The sequence below is a fragment of the Cnephaeus nilssonii genome, assembly GCF_951640355.1.
Source record: "Cnephaeus nilssonii genome assembly, chromosome: 17".
In the NCBI taxonomy this organism is placed as follows: domain Eukaryota; kingdom Metazoa; phylum Chordata; class Mammalia; order Chiroptera; family Vespertilionidae; genus Cnephaeus; species Cnephaeus nilssonii.
The window spans coordinates 13,599,477-13,624,336 of record NC_137088.1 but is presented as its reverse complement, the minus strand read 5'-3'; the positions used below and the strand labels follow the sequence as shown (position 1 = coordinate 13,624,336).

Sequence of the window (24,860 nt, the reverse complement as noted above, 5' to 3'; positions counted from 1 at the left end):
CACAGCTAGTATGCCGCAGAGCCAGGACTCATACCAAGTCTGTCTGATCTAAAATCCAATGCTCTTTTACATGCATCACAGCATGCTTCTTCCTTAAACTTTATATTCCTCTATCCATAAAATAAACAAAATCAATTTGAGTTTTACTTTCATGTATCTCTTGGTTGATTTTTGCTGAGGTCAATAGCCCTCCCTACAAAATGTCTTCATTCCACTGCCCAGAAATTTGACTTCCTAGAATCACACTTCTCCTTTATTCTCCTTTATTAGGTTATTACAACCTAATAACTGGTTATTCAAAAAAATGTAGTTTTATATATGGAACTTGTATGTTTAAGCTCAGAATTAATCAGATTTGAAAAGCAAGTGCTGGGTACAAGTGTGTGATGGGTAATCATTCCCTTCCCTCCTCTAGCCTAGAGGGGAGCCCACGATAAAGCGAAAGTGTTCCGAGTAGTGGGCCCTGATAACAGTTCTCAGCACTTGACAGAAATTGGCATAAACTGCTGAGTCATGTCATTATTTTTCAGACTTGATAATGCTGAAGAGAAATGCCTGAAAAATGAGGAAACAGGACAAACACAGTGCCCATTATGTTTAAAGGCCATTCAAGAGTGGCTATTCAAGAAAGACCAGTTTAACTTCAATATCTACAAGTGAACTAGAAAAAAAAAACAGCCAGTTTAAAATGATGCTATAGTCAACTCCATTGCCAGTTAAACGGGTACCCACTTTGCTAGCTTAACCCTCTATTGCAAGTCTCTAAATATCACTAATGGTGGCTATAAAGTTGATAGGGGATACTGTTGGAGTTTGTTTGTTTGTTTTGTAAATCCATCTTTGAAATACAATTCAGAGTTTCTCAACTTGGGCACTGTTGACATTTTGGCCCAAATAATCCTTAGTTACAGGAGCTGCCTTAGTCACTGTACCTGTTTAGCAGTATACCCTGGCCTCCATGAACCAGATGTCAAGTCTCCAACCATTGCCAATTGCCCCATGGGGGTCCAAAAGTTGCCCCTTGTTGAGAACCACTACTGTTAATTATATTCATTTGGTATAACAAAGTATAAGGTAACCTGCTTTCTTCCAGCCTTACCAGCCTTTGTGTATGTTCTCAGCAGGCCTTGCTCACACGGATATATAGACTGTCAGGCCTCCTCGAAGCCCCAAAGTCTTACCCTGTTCCTTTTGGGAATCAGAAGGGTTGTCCCAAATACATTCTTAAGGAAGTCTTCAGCTGCTATTAACACATGGTGTTTGCAAATCTTTCCTGGTCTGCCTCAGCCTTCTCCCCATGCCCTGCCCCCTCCTGGTACCTGCAACCTGGTAAGCTATTTGAGGATACCTCCCCAAGACTGTCCTGCCTCCAGGAGTGGTCAAAGATACCGGCCGTGATACCTTTGTGCACCTCCTGGGGTCCTCAGTGCACCAGAACCATTCTGGTTTCCCTGCAGGAGGAACGCTGTGTACCATGCTCCATCACCTGGGCATCAAAGAATACTATTTGTGCCTTACCGCCCCACTCCCATCACACAGAAACAGTCTGGAAAAGCTTCCTTTGGGCTCGATGGTTCTCAAACCATTAGATACACCCAGATAAGTTCAAGCCCCCAGCAACTAGCCTAGGTTAGATGCCTGCTGGGCCCCCAGCAGACTAGAAGGGGAAAAGGTTGGTTCTCCTTCCAGGTTAGGGCACAGGGAGAGTCTTAATGGAGAATTTTTAATATTTTATTTATTTTATTTTTTAAAAAAATATATTTTATTGATTTTTTACAGAGAGGAAGGGAGAGGGATAGAGAGCTAGAAACATCGATGAGAGAGAAACATCGACCAGCTGCCTCCTGCACACCCCCCACCGGGGATGTGCCCCCAACCAATGTACATGCCCTTGCCCGGAATCGAACCTGGGACCCTTCAGTCCGCAGACCGACGCTCCATCCACTGAGCCAAACCGGTTTCGGCGAGAATTTTTAATATTTTAATACAGATCAGCGTGTCTGATTCATTTCGGCTCCTTCACTGCCAAATCTGGGGGCAGGGACTGCTTCAGTTTCTCGGCCTTCTCTTTGTGATAACCAAGGTATACTATTAAAAGTATCGGACTTTAAACTTCACATCATCCTTATTTGTCTTGATCTTGACAGATTTGGCATCCTTTCTCCTGGCAGTGAGTAGGAAGACCTTGATTTCCTCAATTTTTCAAGGCATGGTTATGAGGTGCAGAGACCTCACTGCTGGCACCTCCAATTATTCCCCTATTCTCTGTGTACAGCCCAAGAGGCACTTAACAGCCAGTTGCCTGTGAATTTAAAAGGTGAACGTTGACTGCTTTGACCTCTGCTGATTCTCTAAGCTCACCTCCACCCCCACTGCCCTCCTAACAGCAATAATGGCCATCTATCACATGACTGTTCAATGAGTACAGTATACGGTTCAACATCCTGACAGATTTGGTGGGATTAGACTAAATCTACCCAGGAAGAAAATGTCATTTTCTACTTTCATAATGGACTTTTGAAGAAACCTATAATATTACTATTCTTCTTTATGAAAACCTGTATTGCAAAGGACGAAATGCTAAGCCAAAGCAGATCAATAAATATGACAGCATGGTTCATCTGAATTCTAGTTTTATCCAGTTCTATCTTCAAAATAGATATTCATTTCATTGCACACTGTTTTTCTACAAAGAAATGCTCAAGAGTTTACATTTTAGATTATGATCCAATCCCATAATCTCTTTTAAAAATATGGCTACAAGAACTAAATATGGCTGCAGATTTCCAGAGTCAACCTGATGTTTTTCAATTGTCATCCTTGGATCCTGGCCTGTGGTTCACCCCTGTGTCTAAGAATACATTCTATTTTTCCCATTTAAAATAATGAAATATAGATTCCCCCAATCTGAAAATTTGCAGTCTCACACTTTTTCTGGAATGGATTTTATTCAGATGACCTGAACCCTTCCCAAATCTTTCCTCCCTCCCAGTCCTGGCTTTCCTTCTAATTCCCAGGGGCTTTAATCAATTTTCATTATGTCACAGTTCTATTTGTCTAAGCTGCTTGTTCTTGCTTTTGTCCATATGCACATTTGTGTGCGTCTATTTCCTTCCTAGACTGTGAACTCTCTGAAAACAGGAACCCATGTTTTTCATGGCATTTGCTTGTGTACCCATATACCTAACAAATAGGCTAGCACATGATATATGTTCAACAATCATAGGTTTTCAGTTAACAAAATAAATAAATGTGGGGTTGCCCATAGGTAAGTACAGAAGTGGATTTCTGAGCAGAACAGAGAACGTCAGGTCTGTGTAAGATGGCTCACCCAAGCAACATGAATGGCTTTGTGAGGGTGGGGGAGAAAGGGGATCATGCTAATGCAGAAGATGAGAAGAAGCCAATGACAAATGTCACCTTCATCCAATTTTTGTCTGGAGCTCATCTTGTCCACAAGCAATCACAGGAAGCTAAGTGTAACAGTTAGGAGTGAGGTCAAGGGCCAAGGGCAGACTTAGTGGAATTAGAAATTGAATGAATTCTGAAGTTGAAGAATAAAGAATTAATGCTCTAATGCTACACTAAGAACGTCCTCAAGAAAAATAAGTTCCATTAATTTAAATAACCAAAAATGTGGTTCAAAAGAGAAATTGTTTTCTTCCCACTCTCTATAAAAAGCTAATTGCTTGACACTGTTGTTGGTCCGTAATGTAAGATGTGATCATGGCATGCAATTATTTTTAGGGCTAGTGTTTTCTTAGGGCTTACACCAGAAAACTTGGGCCTTTAAATGAAATACTTAAATTAAATTAGGCAACATTTCAAGGGTACTCAAATAGACTCATTTTTTATTTTTATCCCTTAACAGAGGGGAGGGCAGGGGAGAGAGAGCTTGGACCTGGGCCTCCAAACCATAGTCACGTCCTATAGCATCCACATCCATCCGATTGAGTTCATCTTCTACCAAGCAAACAAAACTCACCCCCCAAAAGTTTTTCATGTTCAAAGGAGGTCTACAGTTTGCATATTTCTTAACTTATTTAAGCAATCCGGATGCTTCTTCCCCAAAGTTCCGATTTTTGATCTGTGATTTTTATTTTTGCCTCGGTTGACAAAAGATAGTACATCCTTTCTTGGCATTCTGCACCCCCAACTTAGTCACCAGAAGCAGATGGCCATGAACATGTGATCAAACTTATTTTTTTAATGATTTTTTTTTTTACAAAGTCGATATATCAATACATAAAAGCAGGCAGCCTGGTTTAAATAGTCTAAAATAATAAGCACTGCAAAAACTTCCTATGTATGAAGCGAAAACGTTGCTCTTGTGCACACCTGCCACCTCTACAGGCTCAGCGGCTTCACGCAGGCTGCACCAGTCCTCCCCACTTTGTTCACACTGCTCATTAACTGGGGGCATCACTATTTCTGATTCTGCCCTCATCACCAACCAGCACTTAACACTGGTGGTTTGATGTGCACAGATGATGAATTGGGACTTTGCGACTCAACGCGTAGCCCCCACTCTGTTCTCTTTTCCTTTTACTACTCTCAGCTACGTTGGTCGTGGTGTTCCAAGTTCTTCTTGATGCTGTTACCCACTTAGCGTAATTAAGTCCTTTGTTGATATAAATAAGGTTTGGGTTTAACTGAGCTCAGCAAAAGGAAGCGCGTGTCTGTTAAAAGTTCTTTTGTTGCAAACAAAAGAAATACAATGAGATGAGCTCAAGCTCTCATCCGAGGGGGCTTCACTGTGAGAAGTGCAGTCTCAAAGGCCTGGAGGACAGGAGGTAGCAAGACCTCCATGGCCTCAGGAAGACAAAGAGCCTGGGGGTTACAAAAGTAGGAAGACTTGCCCTGGCCCGTTTGGCTCAGTGGATGGAGTGTTGGCCTGCAGACTGAAGGGTCACAGATTCGATTCCGGCCAAGGGCACATGCCCGGGTTGTGGGCTCGATCCCCAGTAGGGGGCGTGCAGGAGGCAGCTGATCGATGGTTCTCTCTCATCATTAATGTTTCTATCTCTCTATCCCTCTCCCTCCCTCTCTGAAATCAATAAAGAAATATATATGTTTTTTTAAAAAATAGTAGGAAGACTTGTCCAGCAAAGGCATTTTCTGCATTCTCTCCCCACAGACCAGCTTCTATTTCTCAGAACCTGCAGGTTCAGCCAAGAGACAGACCCTCCTTTCAGTCTCAATTCCAAATGCCCAGGAGATTGGCCAGGGTAGAGCTGATATCCAGAATAACCATGTGGCCAGAATAACTATACACCTAACAGATATGGTATAAGTTCAATACCATGAACATATACTGGCTGAAGAACCAGGGAATCATTCCTGGGAAAATGGGGAGTCACAATCTCCTTGGCTGATCACACATCTCCAAAAGAGTCCACCAAAGAATAGCATCTTAAAAAAAACAACCTCCAAAATATCTAAACACTCTCTGATCCCAGAGAAGGTGTTCAGTAGCAAATTTGGGGGTTGGGTTGAAAACTGAGGAATGCTTTAAGCCAGTGTTTTGCATCACTCTGCAAGGAATGGCCTTCCCTATGCTTGTCATAGGGAAAATAATGGGGATTCGGGACAGCTTTCTAGTTCCTCTTGAAACTTATTTTAATAATGTAAATGACTTGCCATTTAGTTTGAAATATTATCATTTTCCACTGTGTCAAACAAATCCCTATTTTAATAGAAGTTCCCAAATCCATTTAAAACCTAACAGATATGACTTATGAAAGTGTGTTGTTGGATTTTTATTTCCTTCAAATTTTAAAGAACTGAAGCATAATGAGCACATCTCAGTTTGTAAATGTACTAAAGATAATGTTTTTGAGATTATTTTCCTCCGGTAGTTCATTTCTTTCCTACGTCCTTTTCTCTCCAGGCAGTTAGGCAGTTCTAAGCTCATTGCCTCAGAGAAAGGATGAGCCCTGGCGGGAAGCTAACACAATGAACTTTTCTGGCTTGGGCTTCCAAAATCCTAGGCCCTGTTTTGAGGGATGAGAGGACAGATGGAGCCCATCTTCAGCACAGACAGGAAAATTCCATGATTGAAAATAGGGGAGAAGTGGGAGGAGGTTGTTGAATAAACTAAGGTTTCTCACAGAGTTAGAAAATTATTTTTGGCTGGGGTAAAAGGGAGAAATCTAGGGGACAGCTTAAATATTTGGAAAACAAAAAGCTCTCAAGACTGTGGCCTTGTACCCTTTTGTCCTGGTCAGAGCCCCCAGTAGGCAGCAGAACATAAGACAGATTTGCAGGACCAGGGGATGTTACCTGCTCTCTGCTGCCTATGTGAATAGAACTGCCTAACGTTGTAGCACAACCTACACAATAATCTTCTTTGTAACCACAGGCAGAGACCTGAGGAGAGTCATATGCATCTAGGCAGGCAGAAATTTGGTCATCTCTGGCCTTGGAGAACCAACCATAGCACAGAAGCAGCAGAATGATTCTTATGCTCCAAAACATAGTGCATTAGTAGTAAAGCAAGCCACAGAAGTGACGTCTCAGCCATCACTTGCATGGGCTGACTTCTGAAACAGAAGAACGATGAACATTTCAGTTCATGTCTGTGCAGAAAGGAAATGTGGACATGACAGGCACTCTGAGGCTAATAAAAAAAAACAACACGGGGGTTGGGGGGTCAATTGGGGAAAAAGGAGACATATGTAAAACCTTAGACAATTTAAAAAATTATTTTAAAAAATTCAACCAACCAGTCAGTATCTTTCTTGGACTATCTTCTTGTTGCTCTTGTTGATCCATATTATTGCTCTCTGTCTGCTGTACAGACAATGGAGGGTGAACTGGAAATGAAAACAGAAACAGTTTTCTATTTAGAGGATAATATTGAATGGGGAACTTTGGGGGGAAATAATTAGTTGCAGATTCTAATGATACAACAAAGAAGAGAAGCTTCTTTATAGCTCCCAACTTTCCCATTTTCTAAGATCTTCCTGATACCATTTACCTCTCTGATAGTTCTCACTTCTGATATTTTTCCCAAATAAAAGGTGAGAGATCAGATCTTTCATTCACTTATTCAACCAACATTGCTTAATTAATTTAGTATTGAAGAGCACAATTCACTTTGTTTCTGTAACTATTTCCAAATTTTGTTAGTGATTATTTAACTAATCGTTTTGTTCCCCTCCAACTTGTTATATAGAAAAATGCCAAACACAGAAAAGTTGCAAGAATAATCAAATGAACATTTAGGTTCATCTTCCTTGAGGTTCACCAATTAACTTTTATTGATTGGAATATTGCTTATATTGTATTAGTAAATGGGGTCATAATAATGAAAGAGACGAAGCAAATGCCTCAGAGAAACCCAAGGGCTAGTCCAGCAGTTCCAAATAAGAAGCAGACTGCATCCATTATCTCTGATTCCTTTGGCCTGTGGTAGAGCCCAGGGAACTGAATTGATAATGAACTCAGCAGGTGACTCTGCTATGAAGCCAGGTCTGAGGCTGCTGGTCTAGCAGGAGAGAGAGAGAACAAAGAACACGGAGCCATGTGTGAAGCTGAATTAAGGACATGAAAGTGTTCTGTGGAAACAGAGGATGTAGCAGGATTGGAAGGTTCAAGTGGGGCTAATTGAATTTCTCAAATGGAGCTGGATATGAGGGTCTGACAGCCGTCCTCAGCCCTGGTTCTAGAAACCTCCGTTTAACCACTCTCATAAGCTCCTCCTGTGGTAAGTGGAATAATGGCTGTGTATTGGCCACTTAAATTCTCATAGCTCTTGGTAATTTCTAGACAATTAATCAAGAGACTTTCTCATTTGTAGAAAGGGGTTAATGTTTCCCTATTCATTTCACAGGATTGTGGTATGAGTCAAAGACAAAAAAGCTTATGAACGTCCTTTGTTGTCTGACAAGTGATTTATATACACAATAATTATTATCACCCACAGTCAGCGGATCCATTTTCACATTCACACCATCCACATATGTCTGGGTGCTACTTCCCCCCGCCCCCTGCAGCTCTGCCACAGAATGTGTTGAAAAGCACAGAGTACATGCAAGGTTTTTATTAACCTCAGTTTCCTTGGACGGAGCTGGCAACCAATAGTCATGCAATAAACTTTTATTGACTAATTAATTGATAGGCCTTTCCCAATTACATTAATCTCCCCTAGAGATGAAATGGAGTTGTTTGACATATTTCTGGTCTTAGACCATTTCCCTCACTCAATATAGGATCTCACAGTAACAAGGAGGTATTGATTCTTTCCCAAAGAAGATATAAAACTGCCCTGAGTGACACAACCCAAGGGGAATTGCCTGAAATTTCCTTATTTCATATGGAGGGGGCTGGAGCGCCTTGTAAACCACTGATTTGCGGACAGGATTGCCTCCATTGCTTTGTTTCCTGGTTCTTCACATCCCTCAGTGTGGATAGAATAATTAGATTTGGTCCGATTATTTTCTTGAGCTGGGCAAGCTCTTCCTGATGACAGCTGCTGCTACTGTATCTTGCCCCACAGCGTTTCAGAGGAAACCTGTCATCAAAAACCCTGCGTGGAATCTCTAACTGGTTTACTTGACTTTCTTTGTTTCTTGTTAAGCATCCTCAGAAGGGGGACACACATCGGAGGCCCGCTGTGTGTAATTAAGAGATAATTGTAGTTGTCTGGGCATTTTGTGCTGCTATACCATTAGCTTATTTGCAAGTGATGCCTAAATGTGGTTAAGATGACGATTGCGAAAATGAATGAAGAATACATTTTTGAAGGATGAAATGTGTGATAATTTGAAAGAGCACTTTACCTTGTTTTGCTAAGATAGGCTACATTTCAGGCTGATGTTTTTAAATTAAGCTTGAAGTTTTAAAATTAAGCTGACTTGCTTTGGTTTCCAGGAGCGATCATCACATATTTTGTCCTGCTGTGAACAGCCTTGGAGATTCTATTTATACCATAACTTCCCTTCTTCGTGGATGTGTAATACAATCTTTAGACAAGTGAATATGATTAAATGCATTCTAGGACAGTGAATAATGATTCTCAATGAATTTTGGAGCAAGCCTACTCAATTTCATTAACATTAGTTAGATGAAGAAATTGTCTGGTATTATCCTGGGTGTGACGTTTCTCTATTCTACTATATGATGAATGCTTGTGAGTTATTTATGGGAAAGAAATTAATAAAACAATATACTGAAAACATTATTCATCTCACTGAATAGCGGATGAATAAGTCAAAGAATAAAAGTCAAAATTTGGAAAGTTGCTTCAAGTTAAATAATGCACACAATTCCTATTTCATTATTGTTTTCTCCATTAAATTTTCTGCCATTTATCTTTGGATTGGGCTCTTCCTAATAAGGTTTATAAAGGTCTGGAAGGGACCAAAACTCTGCCACTCTGAAGCTGCTTTCTGGGATTAACGATTTTAAGTTACTTATTAAGAAACAAACAGAATGAACCTTTGACCCTCTCCCCTTTCCTGCCCAAAAGATTCAGAGAAACCTGCTTCAAGAAGGAGAGTTTAGGGTGGTAATAGAGAGCTTCGGGCTGGGCTCTGTTAGCGGGATACCACCTGTGTCCCATTGTTTCTGAGTCACCTAGCAGGGATTTTCCTCCCTTATGTTAAGCTTCTCCTCAACTACTGGTAAATCACCCATTCTCACTTCTGAAATCTAATACCCCACTCCCCACCTTTCCTCCTTTGTCTAAAAAGTCTTGTATATCCAATGTTGCCTTACTGTCTTGAGAACTTTCATGGATTTATCATGTCTATGTGAATTCCCCATGCACATGTATTAAACTTTGATTTTCTCCTGTTAATCTGTTAATTTGGTTATCAGCCCAGCCAGAAGAACTTAGAAGGTGGGAGGGAAAGTATTAATATTTTTATAGCGCCCCATCTCTAGCCAGTTCTACATGGTAAGTCTGAGCTGTGCATGCATTTGGTGAAATTGTGTTGTTGTCTAATGGAATCATGCATATTTGTTACGACCATTTCACCTAGGATTTTTATTTTTTCTAATTGAACTTACATCACTTCGGCTCTTAACATTGGTATGTTGGCGGTGATGAAAAGGTTCAGCAACCCCAGTTCTTGAATGATGGTTAAGAAAGAACTCAGAGCCAAGACTGAAACTATCAGAGAAAGTTTATTTAGAAAGTCACAGAGGTAGAAGATGTGATTCATAGAAGAAATGGGCTTAGGAAAGACGTTACAGAGGCAAAAGACAGGCCCTTGGAGCTTAGAAGAGGGAAGAGTAAAAGTAACACACCTGGGAAGGAAGAAACGGGGGACCAGAGAGGCTCCCCAAAAAGCTTCTGTCCTAAGGGCTCTTAAGGGCCTGGTATTTTAGGAGAGGCTCTCAATAGAATATTCATCACTTCCCAGGTGTGTCCCTTCAGGGTCATGGTCTCCACAGATTGCTTGGCGCCAGGGCAGGGGGTCATTAGTCAATGCAGCTGGTTCAGCCATGTCGTTGTTTGGTTCTAGGGCTTTTCTGGGCCTGGAGCTGAAACACAACTGAGGCCTTGATGTATTTGATGCAGGTCAGAACCTCACTGTCCTGCTAACCTGCATGACCAGCAACATGCCAGGAGAGGAAAGGTCAGGGGAGGGACCAAACCACATGACCAACGATATGAAAGGTCAGGGGATCTAAACTGCATGACCAGTGATAGGCTATGGGAGAAAAGGTTACCCTGGGGGTTGAGGGTCCTTGTTTTCCCTGTTTTGCCCATTGCTAGGCATCAGGGCTTTCCGTCTAGTGACCTTCTGTACCTGGTCTTTCCTCATTGTCCTTGCTCTGCTCATGTCTGTCTAACTGCCTACATACTAGTGGAGGAAGGTGAAAAAATGACAAGATACCTAGGAAGAAATTTAGTTGTCATTGAACACAATTGTATAAACTTATCTCCTAAACAGTGCTCATCTGAGTAATGTTGTGGGGTCGAACCCTGGAGTCAAAAATAAGACCACCGGAGGCTGCTAAATTGATTAAAAAAAGCAGGCAAGGATTTATTGAAACTGGCCAGGACGGCCGCGAGGGCACCACACGCAGGTGGCCACCCTCACGACCGCGCCGTCCTAGGTGTAGGCAGTCCTTTTAAAGGTCTAAATCACAAGAATTTCCCTTTGTTCTAAATTCTAAATTATAAATACTGGACATTGGAATGCGGACCTATCTTGCGAAAGCAGATTGTACAAAAGCAGAACTGAGCAGGGTTAATAATCTCTAAAGGTAGTCAACTCCTGGAGCCACTGAGTCAGTAGGAATCAATCTCCTGTGGTTCTGGTCCACAGGCACAGGAAAATGACCTTTGTGATGTGGTATGGATTAATGTGAGTTTCCAGGTCTCAATCTGGGGGCTGAGGTAGCTACCTTATTGTTTAAGCAAGTAAGTGCGTGCAGAAGCCAGAATAGCAGGGTTAAAATTTAAACAGCAGTTTTTACCTAAGTATAGTTGCTACCATATTTCAAGTAAGATATTGTATATTTTTTTAGGTTTTAGTGATGACTGAAAGTGAGTTAGCACTTATCTTTTTTTTTTTTTTTTTAAAGGCACGGCTTCCTTTGCTCTTTTGCAGTAACTGTACCCTTCACTATGATAATGGCTACCATAAATAGCATAATCTTAGAATTGTCATTATTATCAAATATTTATCAAGTCCTTCTTCGTTGCATGCATAGGTTATAGAGATTTATAGAGTTGATTAAACAGCCAGTGTTCTCAATAGTTTATAACCTAAAGACAGAGATGATTCAGAAGAACATAAAAGATACTATTTTCTTGATGCATAATAGAGCACATTATTTGGTATTTCTTATCTCTTGTTGTCCTTCTAGAGTCTCCTGTCCTAAATGGGCTCTCCCAAAAGTCAGTCCCTGAGACAAGAATTTGGGTGCAAATAGTTTATTTGGGAGGCAATTGCAGGAAACTCTGAGAAAGGGAGACGAACCCATAAAGGGTGTGTTCATCAGCATTTACTGTTGTGGGCCACAGGGCTCACTCCTGCTGGGGCCCCACTGAGCACCTGCAAAGAACACAGCTCAGAATTGTCCCTTCTCCCAAAGAGATGAGGAAATGTGGATATTTACCCTTCAACTGTCCTTACAGGGTTGAGGGCAGTTATTGGGGCATTAAATCCCAGGCCCTGTGGGCATTCTCCTCACACAGGCCCAGTACAATCCCACTGACAGAGAGGAGCTGGAGGAAGCTTCTAGTCAGTATAGGAATTCTCCACTGAAGCGGGCAGGTGACCTCTGTGGGGGTCAAGGGAAGGTGACTGGGGTATTTATAACATCTGCTCCATCCCCTTTTCCATCTGGATAAAAAGTTAGTTCTTTTCTTGGCCCAAAGCCATCATCAGAATACCTCGGATTTAAACATTTTTACCACTATTTTAAGGCACTATATACTACTTCCCTTGTACTAAAAATTGTGTAGTGTTTAATTTAGTCTTAAATAACCTATCCTGATTTTGAATAGCCTAGAAATTAGCACCCATATCTGGATCATCTTTTATCACAAGTGTGGTACACTGGTATTTTCTTTCTTGTCATTTTTTTTTTCCTTATAGGACAATGTGTACCTAAGAAAAGAAATTATCCATCTTATATAAGAAGACAATTATCTCAAAAGAATCAAAGTGAAACTATGCTAACCAAAATAGTAGATACTTCGGTGTCACTAAGCGATTGCATATTGTATTTCTGAGGTTATATTCATGCCAAACAGGCTCAATCAAATTCCATTTTAAAAGACTGAGTTCAAGAAAATCTATTTTTAGAGATTGTCTTCATGACAGGGAACAGCCAGTTTGAAGGTTTCTCCCAATTTCTTAAAAGGTTGTGTGGGTGACCTAAAGATTATGACGCATATTTTAAAATGTATCTTTATTGTTGAAAGTATTACAGACGTCCCCTCTTTTCCTCAATGACCCTCTCCACCCTGCACCCAAGTCCCCACCCCCACCCCCAAGCCTTTACTGCACTATTGTCTGTGTCCATGGGTTATGCACATAAATTCTTTGGTTAATTTCTTCCTCCCCACCTTCTGCATTTTAAATGGGCAGAGGCAAGTCAGGAGTGGGGCAACACCGGCCAACAGGGGTCATCATTCTTCTGGGAACGAGGCGGAGCAAAAGTGCAGAGCGTAAATGAATACAAGCAAACATACATGGTGGCCTTTTACAGGCCCTTAAAAGGAAAGACTGCTTTTCATTAGAGTCAGCGCATGTGAAAGAGATAGAAAGGAAAAGGGGCAAATCAGGACAAGGCTGTTTTACCACCTACCTTGGGTTCCAGCAAGAAACACAGGCACCTTGAAACTGAGGAATTTGAGAATTTAAGAAATGGGTTATTTATAAAAGTGTGGGCAGAATTAGGGAAACCACAATAGAGAGTGTAATATTCAGGGCTAGTAACAGCAGGGAGGAGGTTCAGAGCCTGAAAGGGCAGGGAGTAAGAGAAGTTGCCAGGTAATCGGAGAGGGAACTGTGAGGACAGGGCCACCTGGCAGGATAGGTGTCCGTGTGTCAGCACTGGTGACCCCACAAAGAGGATGCCAGGGCAAGAAATATCCCAACCCCACCTGACAATCCTTGCCATGGAACAGCCCCAACCAGAAGCCAGAGGGTAGGGACAATGTGGATGTCACCCATCCAGGTCAGCCACCAGGAGTAGAGGGCCTGGTGGACAGTGAATCTGAGAGCAAAGGGGACATTCAGTGCCTTGCTCATTCACATGCAAGCTAGGAAGCTAGCCACGAGAGATCTCTAAACCCTGCTCTTTCTGAGTTGTCCTGGCACCGACCAGAGAGAACGCAAGTAGAAGTTCACCATCTCATTAGGCAGTAAGGTGTCCCCTAATATCGGGTGTGAGAAACAGGATACTCAGTCACCGCAATGGCAGAGACTCTAAAATGTCAGGCTCCCATTTATAATCCTAAAGAGGACGTGCAGCTCTCCGAGTTCCATTAATCTGTGACAGACGCGGAGAGACGAGTCCCCGTAATCATAAATTAGCGGTATCCCCCCTGCATACCTGGACATTTGTAGAATTTGACCTTGTGCTTCCGAAGCTTTAGGGGTCCCCATGGTGCGGCCAGGCATAATTGCATTAGGCTGGTAGCAACTGCTTATTATGCCCTGGGGGAAATGAATGATGTTCTGTAACATGGCTCTGCCTCAAGTTAAATAAATTTTTAAAAAATGCCTGTAAGTGAAACACACCCAGAGTTCTCCCATTTGTGAAACTTGGTACCCATGGCTTCCTCAGCATCCAGTTGTGGGAAGATGGGCAGTAGTTGACTCAGAAGGTTTCTTCCTCCTCTTAGATGGTTTTGTGGCAACATGTCTCACAGTGGCTTAAGAAAATCTTGGATGTTTGTGCTTGGAGGCAGCAGGTATTGCTAAGCCTCAGAGAGCCGGTGAAACTTGGGCTGTGAAGGCAATTTCCCTTGCTTGAGAGGAACTCTCTGTGAGATAAGAAATTGAGCACTCCTTTCTCTTCTGCCATATGGTGCTGCAGCATAATTTAAATTCAAAAAGCCAAATTTCATAGCCTGAGAATTGCAGTTGGTAACACTCCTAATCACTTTACTGATATAAGTAGGTACAGAGAAGCATAATAATTTAAGTGAAAACCATGCTTTTAGAATCTGATAGGGAAACCTCCAAACTTAATGTTTATCCTCTTTTTTAAAAAAATATTTTTTTTAATCCATTTCAGAGAGGAAGGGAGAGGGAGAGAGAGGTAGAAATATCAATGATGTGAGAGAATCATTGATTGGCTGCCTCCTGCACGCCCCCTACTGGGGATCGAGCCCGAAACCCTGGCAGGTGCCCTGACCGGGAATCGAACCGTGACCTTCTGGTTCATAGGTCGATGCTCAACCACTGAGCCACACTGGCTGGGATGTTTTTTTATCTTCTGATTCTAAGGAAAGACCCAGAAGAAAGATGCCAAGGGAACGGCTAGGCAAATTGATACTATTAGCAAAGTTACTTTTTTAAAAAGCTGTACTGCTGATCGACTGTTTGGAACCCTTTAAAACGAGACCTTTTATAACAGGATTCTTAGAACAACAGAAAGAAATCCAGTAAGCTCTAATTCCCACAGATACTGTTAACATTAATAAAAGTCATAATTGAGAAAAAGGAGGTGGGTATGCAGCCAAGTTATTTGACAGGGGAGTTTTTACTGAATATCAAAATAATTCTAAGAAGCATTTGCTAAAGATAAATACATATACCTAGAATAGGTAGGCCAGAGAATTCCAGCTATGAGTCTTAGTAGAGATTTATAAGCCAACATATTTTTAAATTTTTAATCAAATCTAAGAAGGCAAGTTTTAAGAGCACACAGCAGTTCCCCACCCCACCCCACCCCACTCCTTTAAGCTGAAAGGAAATAAGGAAATGGAGCGTGGAGATGCATAATTTGGCCCTTAGGAGATTTAAAGGGAAACTCAGTTGCCATTCTGAGCAACTGTGAGAGGAATGGAGATCCTTAGAGGACAGAGAAATCATGATGACCTTACACGTTCTTTGGGAGAATCCTCCCTTCTGTATCATCAGATGGAAAGAAGGAAGGGAGGGAGGGAGGAAAGGAAGGAAGGAAGGAAGGAAGGAAGGAAGGAAGGAAGGAAGGAAGGAAGGAAGGAAGGAAGGAAGGAAGGAAGGAAAGTTATTACCTTCAGTAGAGGGGTAGTTTGGCTTCAGGTGCAGCTTGATCCAGAGGTTCAAAGACATCACTGGGGCAGGATTGATTTGTTTTCATCTTGCAACACTGCTCCTTCTGGACAGGCTCTCCTTTTGTGGAGATACAGCAGCGAAAGCTCACTGTCCTCCGATAGCTGTTTTCCCCCTACTCCTTTCTATGAAACCTTCGACTTATGGCTGGGCATGTAGCTTTCCGAGATAAAGACTATATTCCCACGCCTCTGTTTCAGTTAAGCATAGGAAGTGTGTGTGACTATTCTGGCCAATGGGATACAAGTAGAAGTGTCATGAGCAATTTCCAGAAAGTGTCCTTGAAGGATCTCTCTTCACCCCTTCCTCCTCCCTACAGCCTGGAAGCTCACGAAGCCATCGGGGACCATCAGGTAGAGCCATGTTATCAAGGATTATGGAGCAAGAGAGAAAGAAACCACTCCCTGGTGGCCTTGGGGCCACCACACAGCCCTGAATTGCTTACCTCCAGACTTCTTGTCACTTGAGGAAAAAATACATTTCAATCTGGTTTAAATTATTGTAAATTTGGGTTTTCTGTCTCTTAGCAAAATCTAATATTAATGAATACATATAGCAGAATGCTTACCACATTTCCTGGCTTATATCCTATGAGGTAAAATCCCTTAGCATACCATGCCTACCTCCTTCTCCATAGCCATAGAAAGACTCTTATCTGAGCATCACCATGGCTCTGATGGATCATGGGCGAATCCCTGAACTGTGGCCTGGGGCTCTGACAGGATTAACAGATGTGCCCACTGCTGGAGCTGAGAATGGAGTTCTCTCCATCCACATTGCACAAGCTGAGAGTCAGGGAGGTTTCCCAGAGGGGAAAGAACAAATGTTCACCATGTTTCCCAAGCCAGATTTCCCCCCCTAATTTTATGATTCGTATCAAAGATGTGACCATTCTTTTAGGCTCATAACATTTTAGATATAATCCATTACTTCTGGATATGGTTGCTTGTGCTCCATGTGGTGGTCTCTTCTCCCACATCTCTCAGGAAATAAAAACAAAGAGACAGATAGAAGAGGCATTACTATTCGGTAGTGTAATGTTTGGGAAGAGGGCAGTAACTGTTAGAGCCACAACGGTTAAAAGTTCACAAAGCAACAGGATAGCTGATCAGTATTCTTCTAAAGTGTCAAGGTTATGAAGGACAAGAAGACTGAGTAACTGTCACAGATTAGAGGGGTCTTAAGGAGACATGACAATTATAGAGGACAGAGCCTGTGGTAGCCTTCAGGATGTTGGTGGTTACACCCTTGTATCATCCCTTCTCCTTGACTTGTTTCTAATCAATTAAATATGGCAAAGGTGATGGGATGGCATTCTCTAATCGTTACATTACACAGACACCACAGCTGGGAGGCTCACTCAAGGGATCTTTCTTCCTACCTGTCTTCAAAGACGTTAGTAGCCATTTGGGGAGGCCCACTGGGCAAGGAGCTGTAGCCAGCAAGAAGCCAGGGCCCTCAGTCCTATGTACTGGACATACCTCATTTATTGTGCTTTGCTTTATGGCACTTCACAGAGGTTGAGTTTTTTTTACAGATTGAAGGCAAGACTCTCGGCCAGCAAAAAAGATTACAACCTGCTTTATGGTGGTGGTCTGGAACCAAACCCGCAGTATCTCTGAGGTATGCCCATAGTCTCAAGGGGATGAATTCTGCCAACACCTGAGCATGGAAGTGGATTCTTCACCATCTGGCCTCCACATGAAACCAGCCCAGCTGACACCTTGATTACAGCCTTGGGAGACCCTACGCAGAGCACCCAGTGAAGCTGTGCCCAAACGTCTAACCTACAGAAGCTATGAGATAATTAATGTGTTGTTTCATAAGTTGCTAAGTGTGTGGCAATATGTTATGTGGTAATAGAGAACTATCTTAATCAGCTCGAGCAGCAACAACAAAATACCATAAATTGGCAGTTTATCAACAGAAATTCACGGTGCTGAGAGCTAGAAGTCCCAGACCGTGGTGCCAGCACGGTTGGGTTCTGGTTGGACCCCTCTTCCAGGTTGTTTCCTCACATGGTGGAAAGGGAACAAGCTAGCTCTTTGGTCTCTTTTATAACCACATTCATAAGGGCTCCATCCTCCGGATCATATCACCTCCCCAAAGCCCCACCTCTAAATACCATCACATTGGGGCTTATATTTCAACATATGAATTTGGGGAGGGACACAGACATTCAGTCCACAACAATACCTAATCTGTCAACTAAATGTAACATGCTATCCTGAAACAGAAAAAAAAAAAAAGACATTAGTGGGAAAAATGGTGAAATCCAAATAAAGTTTGTAGTTTAGTTAATACTCAAGTGCCAACATTAATTCCTTACTTTTAATCCTTGTACTGTGATTATGATAGATGGTAATGTCAGAGGAGCTTAGTAAAGCATATATGAGAACTCTCTGATACACATCCAGAATCTCTAAATAAAAAATATACTTAAAAGTACACAGATCAGCCATAACACTTGTCAAAAATAAGCCTTGATTCTGATGGCTAGCAATAGTGTGAAAATAACAAACTGTTCATCAAGGTGGAAAAGAAAACTATGGACAATTTGACCCCACATTTGGTTGTCTCCCTCTTGCCCAAGCTGGTCGCTTATGTCAACACCTGAGCAGCATTTCTCCCCTTGAAAAATTTTCATTTTTCAATCATTTTGTATCACACAGCTGTAGTTGGTTATAGTTTTATTTTGAGTTACTATGATTATTTGAAAATAATCCTATATAATAAAGATATAATATGCAAATTAACCCTCATGCCATAACACTGTCACAAGATGGCGGCATGCACAGCGAGGGTGGGGCCAGCTGCTCCGCATGCCTGCTGCCACAGTTCCCACGGCCCCGCAGTGGGGCAGGAGGTCCGGCAGCCGCTCCACGCGCCTGCCACTGCGGGTGGTGGGTCCCCGCTGCTGCTCCATGCAGCTTCCCTGGAGTTCCCTCAGCCCTGCCAGGGGGCAGGTCCTGGCTGCTGCTCCACGTGGCTTCCACCAGAGTGACCAGGCCGTCAGGGGAGGGCAGTTGGGGGCGATCGGGCCACCAGGGGAGCAGTTAGGCATCAATCAGGCCAGCAGGGGAGCAGTTAGGGGGTGATCAGGCTGGCAGGCAAATGGTTAGGAGCCAGTAGTCCCGGATTGTGAGAGGGATGTCCGACTGCCGGTTTAGGCCTGATCCCTCTCACAATCCGGGCCTAAACTGGCAGTCAGACATCCCCCGAGGGGTCCCAGATTGGAGAGGGTGCAGGCTGGGCTGAGGGACACCCCTCCAGTGCATGAATTTTGTGAACTGGGCCTCTAGTTTTATATAAAAGATCTCCCCCCCTCCTCCACTCTTCTTACTCCCTAGAAATGTCTTGCTTCTGTCTCTCCAACAGTTTCTCCCATAACTATAGCACTTTCTTTCCTTTCCATAACTCTTACCTCCCTTTACCATCTCTTCCTCATACGATTTGGCCTCATATGATTTGGAATTTCTAAGGAAGGTAGGACAGAAACTACCAATGTTAGAGAAACAACGGAACCTGGTGTGTTACTGTTTCTTATACTCTAGACAGCAACACACAAAACAGCCCCCACCACTTCAGAATTTCAGTTGGGCTGTGCTTAGACTCCATCCAGAATTCATCACTTCTCTCCACCTAAATCTTTACAACAGCATCTCAGCTCAAGGTAAGATGTGCCTCAACTATAGTACCTTCTTGATCTCAAGCAGGTTTTATAACTTTAAAGGAAATTTATCACCAAACTTAAAATGTAGAACAGGTAGGTATACAACTTGGTAAAGGAATGAATGCAGAGAGCCAGAGAGTTATTAAAAAGCAGAGTTCATTTGTATAGGCTATCGGATAGCTGCTATCCTTTGGAAAAGAAATAACTCAACCTAGATCCCAAACAAAATAAAATAATAAAGGTGCCATTGACTTGATGAAAATGTCATGTATCTGGTTGAAAGGAGCATAATGATTAACTGAATAAATTCCTTACTTTCATTTTAGTCTGTAAAATTAAAAAGCCTCTTAAACTTACTGGGAGCTTTTGAGGCTACTTCTTGCTACTCACCCTGAGCATTATGAATTACTGTGTAGATCTTCATATCAGTGCTAATGAAGTCAGTGTCTATTATATAATCTGTATGTACATGCTCTGCCTCCAAGATGCCTAACTATCCCTCTGAAATTATAAAACCTTCTTTTGAAGTGGAGCTGGAACAAGACATTCCCTGGTACTAAAGCAGAGGCACGAAACCATATTATGTGTAGGGTATAAAATAAATCTCTTTTATTTAAAGGACACAAAGATACATAAGGAAAAGAGAGAACTAAATTAAGGCCCTTATAGTCACAGAAGTTACTATTTACCATTCATTTTTTGTTAAATAATGTACATAGAAAGAGATTTGAGTTTCTTATTTCCGAATTACCTTTTTAAAGTAAATTTTAAAGTGCACTCAGAGTCTTGAGGGTTCTACTTATCTGTGACATAGTAAGATGTGGATACATGGACTTAATGAGTACTCTCGATTTAAAGAAACAGAAACTTGAATGCAAGCAGAAATAAATTCAATTTTAAAGTGAATGCTGCAGGTTTGCTGGCATCCCTGTCAAGATTTTATCCTCACAAATGTTTCGTTGGCTTCTCAGTCTTGAAATGAAAGGGAGTTGTGCATGTCCAGTAGATGCTGGCAAATGGGAGAAGCGGCCCGGGCAGGTTGGGCAAACTGCTGGTAGGTGGTTTTCAGTTCCACATCCCCAAGGGGAGGGAGGGAAGAGGCAATGGTGCTCATGAATCCTGTGCAGAGCCACTGAGAAATCACATCCCCCAGAGACTGTCTAGAAAAGGACTAAAAGTTCAAGAAGTACAGTATTGGGCTTCTCTGCAAAGTTTTCAGGCCTCAGCAGCCAAGGAGAGATTGAATATATTTCGTGTGTGTGTGTGTGTGTGTGTGTGTGTGTGTGTGTGTGTGAAATAAGAGTAGGTTAAGCAAAATCTACATTTTCAGTTTAGGTTTTACTTTAAAAAACAAAACAACAGAATAAGGTCAAGTTTATTCAAATGATAACATGGCTCTGGGTGCCAGCACCCCACTGTTAGAAACAGGTGAGAAGCACAAACCAAACGGGTGCATCTCGGGGTGCTTCCGGGGAAACTGATCTAACACAGATGTGCAAAGATTTCCTGAGAAGCAGAGAGATGTTCAAGAGAGAGCAGGAAGCAGAAGCCCAAAGCAGTAGGAGTCAGAAGGAAGCGTGCGTAAGGGGTATTTGACAACAAGAACAGTGAGTGAGTTGAAGGGAGGCAGTCACGATGGGACCCAAGACAGAACGGTCGAGTCAGCATATGAAGAGGGCACAGCCTCTGTAGGGAGCTGCTGAGCGCATGGAAGATGACAGGTCATGCTACTGGCCTAGCAGAGTTTTTTTAAGCCACCAGAATTGCTGTGTGTCCCAAAATAACTTGTTTTCTATGAGGCCTGGCTCTGCAGCTGCAGAGATGTCTTCCGGTCTCTCGTATTCCTCTGCATCCTTTCAATAACCATTACCCAGTAACCCAAATATATCTCTGCTCTTTAAAAACTGAAAGACGCTAAGAAACCCACACTATTAGAAGTAAAATTAACTCCTAAACTGTACATGCCTTTACCATACTTTAGATGTTTAAGATAGTTTTATAATTATATATTCCTTCAGCTCCTCTTAATTTTGTTTTTCTTATTTTGCTTTTGTAGAAATTTATTTTCTTCCTTTAAAAATGTTTTGTTTAATTTTGGTTTTATTATCAAAATTATAATGTAGTTTTCAATTTCATAACTTCCAGCTAATGTGCTCTCCATTCTTCATTGTGGGCACTGTTACGATTCAAGTAATTAATTTAATAACCAATAAAATCTCTTCTAATTCCTTATAAATGATTGCTTTGTATGATTATGTGGAATACACTTCCTCAGCATAATATTTATTATACCTAACTTTAAAATTAAACATTTGAGATAGCAACAATTTATAATAAAAAAATGTACACACAAATAGTGAAGCTCAGTGTATATTAAATTCTCTTACTAAGAGAGAAGCCGTATATCAAGTTTCCTGCTTTCCTAACACCTATCGGGTGAAATAATAGCATCTTCATCTTTTATAAACTTCGCTCTGACTTTATAAGAACATAATTTAATAATTCTCTTACACATATGATGCAGTTATTGATTCTGTGATTGCTTGGGTTAATATACAAACAAAACCCCAAATGTATAGAGATAGGTGAGAGTACTTCATCAGAATCGCTGTTAATTGTCGTTGAAATACATTGAAAAAAAACATTATTTGTAATTAAAAAGAACAACAGTACCAGAAAAGAACAGAGCCCTGGCAGTGTGGCTCAGTTGGTTGAGCATCATCCCATGTCCTGAAAGGTCCCAGGTTTCATTCCAGTCAGGGCACGTGCCCAGGTTGCAGGTTAGATGCCCAGTCAGTAGTGTGTATTGGAGACAACTAATGGTTGTTTTTCTCTCACATCAATGTTTCTCTCTCTCCTCTCTCTCTCTGTCTCTCCCTCCTTCCCTTTTTCTCTCTCTAAAATCAAATTTTTAAAAATATAAAAAATAGTGGTTCATGAAGCTTCCCTTTTAAAAAACTACAAAGAAACACACACACACACACACACACACACACACACACACACACACACATTATTTGCTAAAGTAACCTGTTTATTCATCTGCTCCTATAAGGCTCACAGAAAGAGATGGCTAGTATAGCTACATATCAGGAAGGCACAAAACTTCATGACGTTAAAACAAAATTAAACAACCACCTTTCTATCAGGGGAAGCATTTACTAACAGTTATTTTATCTTTAGGAAATTTCCACTTGAAATTTTTTTTCTATCCTCACCCGAGAATATGTTTTTATTTATTTGAGAGAGAGGAACATCGGTGTGAGAAACACTGATTAGTTGCCTCTCACCCACCATGGACGGGGAATCAAACCTGCAACCTGGGCATGTGCCCTGACCGGAATCAAACCCGAAACCTTTTGGTGTACAGAATGACATTGCAACCAACTGAGCCACCAGCCAGGGTTCTACTTGAATTTCTCTTCTGTTTAAAATATATTTTTATTGATTTCACATTGCCCTGACCAGAAATCGAACCATGACCTCCTGGTTCATAGGTCGATACTCAACCACGGAGCGATGCCAGTAGAGCTCTACATGTATTTCTTAATGCATCATTAAAAAAAAAAAAAAATCCTGTTGCCCTAGCCGGTTTGGCTCAGTGGATAGAGCGTCAGCCAGTGGACTAAAGGGTCCCAGGTTCAATTCTGGCCAAGGGCATATATCTGAATGTGGGCTCGATTCCCCCCAGTAGGGGCATGCAGGAGGCAGACAATCAATGATACTCTCTCGTCATTGATGTTTCTATCTCTCCCTTCCTCTCTGAAATCAATAAAAATATATATTTAAAATAAAAAATAAAAATCCTGTCGTTACTTTACAGGTACTTTCATGAAGTACATGAGCTGGAGTAGATAATCTAGGGGATATACTAAATTGAGCAGTAGAAGGGTTTTGTTTTTAAGAACAGATTCACATGAATTCAATATAGATGACCTTGTTTTCTGAGCATCTTGCAAATAAAACTATACATGTTAATTGTTTCCATAACATTGGACTACTCCAGTCATTACAGTTAAAGATAATCAGTGACGGCAATTCTGCCTCATTGAGGATGTAAAAAGATTGCCTTCAATATAAAATCACGTACCTCAGTCTTACTCATAAAAGAAATGCAAATTAAAACGATCCGTCTGCACCCCAGTTGTTAGGAAAAAGCAAACAGTTTCTTAATGCACTCTGCTGGTGAGCCCCGGGGAATGGGTCTCTCACACATGGTGGGGTAGGAATCGGGGTGCCGTTCAGCTGAGTCCGCTGGCTCAGGGTGTCTCACTAGGCTGCAATCAAGGTGTCACCTGGGTCTACAGTCACCTCAAGGCTGAACTGTGGAAGTGTCTACTCCTAAGCTCACTCTTGTGGCTGTTGGCAGGCATCGGGTGCTTGCAGGCTGCTGGCCACAGACAATAGTTTCAAGTCACATGGGGCTTCTTTATAGGGCTACTTTGCTTTCCTCAGAGTGAGAGCTGTAAAAGACAGAGAAGAATGGGAGAGCAGAAGGAGAAGAGGACAGGGGATAAGAGACAGGTTTTTGTTACCTAACTAGAGGCCCAATGCATGAAATTCATGCAAGAGTTGGCCTTCCTTCCCCTGGCTGGCGGCACCGGCTTCCCTCCGGCACCCGGGACCCTGGCTTCCCTCGCAACCCCGGCTTTGTCCAGAAAGACGTTCGGTCTAATTAGCATATTACGCTTTTATTATTATAGATTTTGGAAGTGACATTCCATCATGTTTGCTGTATTCTATTTGGTTGAAATAAATCACTAGATTCAGCTCACACTCAAGTGGAGGGGATTCACAGGGTATGAAGACCAGGAATCATTTGATCCAGTAATCAGTAATCCCACTTCTAGGAATATATCCCAAGAAAACAGAAATACCAATCCGAAAGGATATATGCACCCCTATGTTCATAGCAGCACAATTTACCATAGCTAAGATTTGGAAACAGCCTAAGTGCCCGTCAGCAGATGAGTGGATTAGAAAACTGTGGTACATTTGCACAGTGGAATACTATGCCACTATAGAAAAAGAAGGAATTCTTACCATTTGCAACAGCATGGATGGAACTGGAGAGCATTATGCTAAGTGAAATAAGCCAGTCAGAGAAAGATAAATATCACATGATCTCACTCATTTGTGGAATATAATGAACAACATAAACTGATGAACAAAAATAGAACCAGAGTCATAGAAGCATCAAACAGACTGTCCAACCTATGAGGGAAGGCGGGGGGTGAGAGATCAACCAAAGGACTTGTATGCATGCATATGAGCATAACCAATAGACACAGACGGGTGTGTGTGTGTGTGTGGGGGGGGGGGGTGCATGTAGTGGGGATTGGGGGCAGCCGGGGAGAGGTCAATGGGGGGGAAAAGGAGACTTATGTAATACATTAAACAATAAAGAATTAAAAAAAAAAAAAAGACCAGGAGTCAAAGATCATTAGGAGCCA

At 41.9% G+C, this 24,860-nt stretch overlaps 1 pseudogene across 1 annotated transcript; it reads right to left on the bottom strand.

The window, feature by feature from the left end:
- Positions 1–2,005: 2,005 nt before the first annotated feature.
- Positions 2,006–15,734, bottom strand: LOC307113422 (large ribosomal subunit protein eL38-like; annotated as a pseudogene). The gene is made up of 3 exons: positions 15,677–15,734; positions 10,015–10,117; positions 2,006–2,200 (listed from the first exon to the last, which is right to left on the bottom strand). The product of its transcript is annotated as a large ribosomal subunit protein eL38-like (transcript).
- Between the last annotated feature and the right edge of the window lie 9,126 nt (positions 15,735–24,860).